Source organism: Cebus imitator, unplaced genomic scaffold (assembly GCF_001604975.1).
Source record: "Cebus imitator isolate Cc_AM_T3 unplaced genomic scaffold, Cebus_imitator-1.0 Scaffold473, whole genome shotgun sequence".
Classification (NCBI taxonomy): domain Eukaryota; kingdom Metazoa; phylum Chordata; class Mammalia; order Primates; family Cebidae; genus Cebus; species Cebus imitator.
In genome coordinates, this window is record NW_016107788.1 from 583,322 (window position 1) to 589,243 (window position 5,922).

The 5,922-nt window shown below is 52.5% G+C and overlaps 1 long non-coding RNA gene across 1 annotated transcript; it reads left to right on the forward strand.

The window, feature by feature from the left end:
• Positions 1 to 497: 497 nt before the first annotated feature.
• On the forward strand, positions 498 to 756 carry LOC119468683. Its single transcript, XR_005197431.1, has 2 exons — positions 498 to 562; positions 661 to 756. It is a non-coding gene; the product is annotated as an uncharacterized LOC119468683 (long non-coding RNA).
• Positions 757 to 5,922: the final 5,166 nt, after the last annotated feature.

The window sequence follows — 5,922 nt, forward strand, 5'->3', positions numbered from 1 at the left end:
TCCTGCTTTGAGGCACTTTTACACCCAGAACTGAGTCAGTCCCTTCTCTCCTCTCAACCCCCCCATGGCTCCCCAGCATGGGGAAAACCCTTGGAGGTTTTCCCTCCAAGGAAAAACCCAGATGCCTCAGTGTGGTTTGAGGTTCAAACTCTCCAATCTCACATGTCCTGATGTCACATTCAGATACCACATGTGGTGGGCCACACCTGGGTCTCCCTCTGCTCTAAGCCCCTGCCTGTCCCCTCTACCAGAATGCCCTTCCCCCGTTGCCATGGCCACCATTCTGGTCTCTCCAACAACCCCCTCTCGGAGTTCCAGTGGCTTCTCCCCTCTATGGCTCAGAGGCCCAGGAAAGGGAAACGGAGGCCAAGCAGGGGGTAGCTGAAGTCCCATGGCCATGAACTTTCAGGAAGTGAGGAGGGGTCTGGCAGGGAAGGGAGGCCTGGGGTGGGGCAGAGTGCAGGGAGGTGACAGGTCCCGACCTCTGATCTCCTCCCTGCAGAATGTGACCCTGGCCATCGCCGTGTTCACCATCCTGGCCTCCATCTACTTCTTCAACAAGGTGAGCAGGAGGGGAGGCGGAGGTGGGGCGGAGTCTCTGTCTCTCTGGCCCGGTTTGGTCATCTTGGTCTCTGTCTCATCTCCGTTTTCCTCTCTCAGGCTCAGCAGTGAGAAGACACAGGACCTCCCCACCCAAGAGCCCTGCCTCTGCCCTAACCATTGCTCTGAGACCAAATAAATGTAACTGAATCCGCACATCCTGCTGCCCACACCCGCTGCCCCTGCGCCCAGCCGGGGGCCTGCCCCACACCTGGGGGCTCTGTGTTTCAGGACAGAGTCGGGTAGGGGGTCCAAACTCCAGGCTCCGAGGTAGGAGAGTGGTGAGGGCCCACCCTTTCAGGTTTGAGGCTAGGAGCTGGGAAATCTGAGCTGGGTTTTGAGGGATGAGTAGGAGTCTGTGTGGGGCATTTGAAGAAGGGGAAGAACATTTCAACTTTGGATGTAAGGGCACAGAGGGAAGAAAAAGCAGGGCAGCTTCAGCACCCGGCACCAGCACAGGCTGCTCTGTACTTCAGATTTGTTATTTCCCTCTGATCCCCCGATGTCTTCTTCATCAGACAGAAGCAAAAATCTTTGTCAAATGGGCCCCAGAAAACCACAGCCTGAGATCCAAGTTGTGAATGCACTTGGTCAGCTGCAGCGGGTCTGTAGTTACCGCCATCTTCTTCACCATCATACCGTATCAACACATCTTCCTCTTTTTTTTTTTTTCTTTTTGAGATGGGATCTCACTCTGTTGCCCAGGCTGAAGAGCAGTGGTGTGATCATAGCTCACTGCAACCCTGAACTCCTGGCTCAAACAATCTGCCTCAGCCTCCTGAGTAGCTGGGACTGTAGGTGTGCACCACCATGCCCAGCTAACTTTTTAATTTTTAGAGACAGGGTCTCACTATGTTGCCCAGGCTGCTCTCTAACTCCTGGCCTCAAGCAATCCTCCTGCCTCAGCCTCCTGAAGTGTTGGAATTAAGGTGTGAGCCACTGTGCTCAGCCTCTTTTCTCTTTTTAGCAAACTTCTATTAAACCTTCAACACCCACCAGCAATGTCCCTCCCTGAAAAAGTGTCCAGACCAGCCCCTATAGGCAGTTCACTAGTAGCCCCTTGCTTAGTGCCCCTCCCCCAGCCCCTGCCTCTTACCTCCAGCCTCCCCAGGTGAATGCTCTGGGGGACACCTCAACCTTCAGTGGCATTTCACCTACCTTCTCATCTAGTCAGAAGGGATTTCATTTTAACTCAGTATCTGAAAAGGTGGCTTTGGAGTAGGGTTGACTATATACATGCTAAGTTTTCCTGGAAAAGCCTAACAGATTTTTCTATTTTATTTCATTTTATTGAAATGGAATCTCACTCTGTCACCCAAGAGCGTGATCTCCTCTCACTGCAACCTCCACCTCTGGGTTCAAGTGATTCTCCTGTCTCAGCCTCCCGAGTAGCTGAGAGCACAGGCACCTGCCACCACACCTGGTTAAGTTTTGTATTTTTAGTAGACACAGGGTTTCACCGTGTTGGCCAGGCTGGGTTTGTTTTTCAGACAGAGTTTCACTCTTCTTGTCCAGGCTGAAATGCAATGGCACGATGTCGGCTTACCACAACCTCCTGGGCTCAAGCGGTCCTCCTGCCTCAGTCCCCCGAGTAGCTGGGATTACAGGAATGTGCCACCACGCCCAGCTAATTTTGTATTTTGGGTAGAGATATGGTTTCTCCATGTTGGTCAGGCTGGTCTCGAACTCCTGACCTCAGGTGATCTGCCCACCTCAGCCTCTCAAAGTGCTAGGATTACAGGCGTGCACCACTGTGCCAGGCCACAAATTTCAGTAATAAACAGATTCATAGTCACACTATCATTTTATCTCAAATTAATAGAGTTTTTGTGGATCACCAATATTTTAGGCCAATGTTTTAGCATCAGCGGCCATAGCATTCTCCTGAAATCTCAAAAGCGTCCCGATTTGGAAGCTGGCTTTACTTTCGAGTTCTTGGCTGCAAAACTTCAAACAACCACACAGTGGCGATGTTGCACTATTTTCTTAGCTAGAAATTGGTTTCCTTAAAGGTTAGGCGCAAGAAATAAATGTTGGTTTTGGCAAAAACTACAGTTAGTTAGTTTTTTTGTTTGTTTTTGAGACAAAGTCTTGCTCAAAATTACAATTTTTTGAGACCTGGGGGGTCCTGGGCTGCTTCCTCCCTCCTCCCTGCGTGGGCTTCCTCTCCTGTTGGACCCTCACGCCAGCCTTCTGTCTCTCTCCTCCAGTCCTCAGAGGGGTCCTCCTGTACCCAGAGCTGACCCTGTCCCTCTCCTCACAGCCCTCCAGTGCCCTGTGCCGTCACCAGAGATAAGAATCCCAGGCCCTCCACCGAGCATTGGGGGCTTTGTGTAACCTGACCCCCTCCAGCCGTAAAAAAAAATTCTCACCCACCTCCCATGCCTGCCCTGGTGTATCCTTGGCCACAGAGAACTTGAAGATAGTCTACAATGCAGCACCACACCTGTGGACTGCTGGGCCCCAGCCTGGCGTGCTCTTTCCCATATCTTTTTTTGTTTTCTTGTTGCTGTTGTTTGAGACCGAGTTTTGCTCTGTCACCCAGGCTGGAGTGCAGTGGCGCCATCTTGGCTCACTGCAACCTCTACCTTCCAGGTTCCAGAGATTCTCCTGTCTCAGCCTCCTGAGTAGCTGGGATTATAGGCGCCCACCACCACACCAAGCTAATTTTTGTATTTTTAGTAGAGATGAGGTTTCACTATGTTGGCCAGGCTGGTCTCGAACTCCTGACCTCAGGTGCTCTGCCTGCCTTGGCCTCCCAAAGAGCTGGGATTATAGGTGTGGGCCACTGTGAATGGCCTCCCAGGTCTGTTTTGTGTCACTTCCCCACCTCTCCCCCGAGGCTTCCTGGAACCCTAAGCAAAGTCCGTCTCTCCTGCCTGCTGCCCTGACTTTGCCTCCCCTCCTTCCAGGCTGTAACAGGGAGCTTCAGGTGGGGTTGCTCTGAACAGCACCTGACCCTTGCTAAACCCCCAGCTGTGGCTTGGCTGTCAATGTTTGGGAAACTTTTTTTTCATTGTTGTTAGCTACCATTTACTAAGCACCTCTTGTTTGCTAAACCACCATGCAAGTTACTGTGCAGTGTGTTTTTACAAGGTCACCTCTATACCCAGTCCTGTGTGCAGTGGTGCGATCATGACTCACTGCAGCCTCTACCTCCTGGGCTCAAGGGAATCCTCCTTCCTCAGCCTCCCTAGCAGCTGGGACCACAGGTGCATGCCGCTATGCTTGGCTGATTTTTTTTTTTTTTTTTTTTTTTTTCAGTAGAGATGAGGTCTTTCTATGTTGCCCAGGCTGATCTGGAACTCCTGGCCTCAAACAATCCTCCCAAAGTGTTAGGATTACAGGCATGAGCAAAGCACCCTCCATCGCCACTAACAAATATTGACAACAAAGCTGGTCTTCGCATTTCCCCCCAATTTCCCACCCGCACCCCAGGGTTTTGAGCCACTCAGTGCTGCCTTTCTCAGTCCTCTGGGAGTTTTCAAGGTTGTATTTTCTTTCTTTTCTTTTCTTTTTTTTTAAAGACAGAAACTCTATTGGCTGGAATGCAGTGGCGTGATCTCGGTTCACTGCAACCTCCACCTCCCAGGTTCAAGCAATTCTTCTGCCTCAGGCACCCGAGTAGCTGGGATTACAGGTGCCTGCCATCACACCCGGTTAATTTTCAAGTTTTTAGTAGAGACGGGGTTTCACCATGTTAGCCAGGCTGGTCTCGAACTCCTGACCTCAAATGATCCACCTGCTTCAGCCTCCCAAGTGCGGGGATTACAGGCATGAGCCACTGTTCCTGGCCCAAGGCCATTTTTTCACAACCACAGATAGATAGGTCTCAGCCCAGCTCCCCGCAGAAATCCCTGGGGAGGTTTTGAAATTCCCAGAGCTGAGCTCCTTCCTGAGCTGAGCTCCTCCCTGGACCACTTAAACCACAAGGCCTGGGGATGGGGCCCGAGCATCGATTTTATTTTGAAAGCTCTCCCTAGAGATTCTGCTGTGTAGCCAGGGTCAAGAGGGGTCACAGTAATGTGTTCACAAAAGACGAAGAGGTCGATTTTCCTCTTCTTGGAGCTGAGTGCATTTCAGAGGGAGCTCCATGAATATATCAAAGACTCAAAACGTGGGGCCAGGACAGGCACAGTGGCTCATACCTGTAATCCCAGCACTTTGGGAGGCCGAGGCAGGTGGATCACCAGGTCAGAAGATCAAGACCATACTGGCTAACATGGTGAAACCCAGTCTCTACTAAAAATACAGAAAAAATTAGCCAGGCGTGGTGGCACGTGCCTGGAGTCCCAGCTGCTCCGGAGGCTGAGGCAGGGGAAGAGGAATCGCTGGAACCTGGGAGGGGGAGGTTGCAGTGAACTGAGACTGCGCCACTACACTCCAGCCTGGGTGACAGGGCAAGACTCCATCTCAAAAAAAAAAAAAAAACATGGGGCCAAATTTACCTTTTCATTTGGAAACATTCAGGGTCTGAAAATGAAGGAAGGTAAACCACACATTTCCTAGGGCAGAGGGCCTCAGGGGCAAGGTCAGAAGGCACTTTCACATTTCACAACGGGCTCCTTCGGGAACCAGAAAAGCCGGTGGCCCGCTCCTGTCCCTCATTCTGTCCCACCCACCGGGACCAGTGAGCTCTGTTTGACACAGATCTGCCTTCAGCACTGGCTGTCCCACATCTCAGGAATTGCTCAGTCCTGGGATGGCCACAGCGGTTGGTCCCTCGGTCCACTTGCCCAATTCCTAGGCCACGTCTGCGTCCCAGGCTTTCCATCAGGCCTCTGCCTCTCGCTATCAACGCTGGCTCCTCCCCTCTCAGTCCCTGTGTTTCTACCTGTGCTGTCGCGGTGTCTGTCCTGTTCAGTGGTGATTCTCCCCTCCTCCCGTTCCTCCAACTCCAGTTCTGTTTCCGTCTCTCACTAGAGCGCTCCGTGTTTCTGTCTCTCACGAGTCTTGGCCTCCGTGGCCTTTTCTGTCTCCCACTTGTCCCTCCCGGCAGCCTGGCCGGTCTCTCTCCTCCCCTCTGTGTCTCCGTGCGTCTCCCACCTGACCCATTGCTCCTGCTCCCGCTCGCCTCTTCCGTCTTACTTTCTCTCTGGGTCTCTCCTTGCCTCTTTGGGTCTATGTCCCCTCTTTCTCTCTCTGAGTCTCTGCGCCCCCCCAAGGTCTCTCCCTATTTCTCTGTGTCTCTGTCCCTCTCTCTCTGGGTCTCTGTCCCCCTCTCTCTCTGGGTCTCTGCCCCCTGCCCTGCCCCTCTCTCTGGGTCTCTGTCCCCCTCTCTCTCTGGGTCTCTGTCCCCCTCTCTCTCTGGGTCTCTGTCCC